This window comes from Mus caroli, unplaced genomic scaffold (assembly GCF_900094665.2).
Source record: "Mus caroli unplaced genomic scaffold, CAROLI_EIJ_v1.1 scaffold_22204_1, whole genome shotgun sequence".
NCBI classification, from domain to species: domain Eukaryota; kingdom Metazoa; phylum Chordata; class Mammalia; order Rodentia; family Muridae; genus Mus; species Mus caroli.
This window is the reverse complement of record NW_018390388.1, coordinates 1-986: the sequence shown is the minus strand read 5'-3', so window position 1 is coordinate 986 and position 986 is coordinate 1.

Below are 986 nucleotides of genomic sequence, written 5' to 3'. Positions count from 1 at the left end.
ATTTTTTTAAATTAGGAGCCTGACCAGTTTTGTGGCCAGCTTCTGAAACTGAAGGGATATTGATTTGTGTTTTCCACTGTTGTAACATATCTCTTCCCCATAAGTTTATAGGCACATTAGCCACAGATGGCCTTAATTTTTCTATCTGACCCTCAGGCTCTGTACATTTAAGCTATCTGGTGCTTTGCTTTCATTGGGATAAAGTGCCAGCTCCTTGAAATTGTATGTCTACTTTTTGAAATGNCCAATCTGCAAGCCANGATTTTGGAGAGATAATGGTGACATCTGCTCCAGTGTTGCTCATTCCTTCAATTTCAATATTGTTTACTAATATTCTAAGCTTGGGCCTTTGCTCCTTTATAGAAGTTTGCCAAAATATTTGTTTTTGGCCTCTTTNTAGGTCTTTTGAGTTGTTTGTAGAATTTACCTTGACCTTGTTTTCTGCTCCCACAATNTCTGTTTTCAGAGCAGTGGTGTTTAATTGTCCTGAGGAAGAGAACTCTTCCTGTCTGTCATTGGGGCCTGCATGATGTGCCCCTGAGAGTTTTTGCACCATTTGTCTGTTGTTGTTCCACATTCNCTAGCCCAATGTTGGCCTTTGCCACATCTTTTACATATCCCAGAAGGCATAGACTCCTTTTTGGAATTAATTTGGTTTTCTCTGCTGTTTATTCTGAAATGACCCTGCTCACTAGAATTAAGACATTTGAAATTTTGGGTCATCTCAAGGACTTTAGTAGTAGCTTCTCCTATTAAGGTCATATCAGGCGAACGAGGTCTAACATCAACTGTATAATCCACTCATCTATTGATACTGACATTGCCCTCAATGGTCTGATTACTTCCTCCAGTTCAGCATTCAAAATTTTCAAAGGCTAAGGACTNTATTAGTGCCTTACTTGCTAATGGAGCTGATATATTCCTTTCCACAGCAGAAGTCAACCTTCACAGCAAAAAGTCACAGAATGTTTTTTTGGACCTTGTAT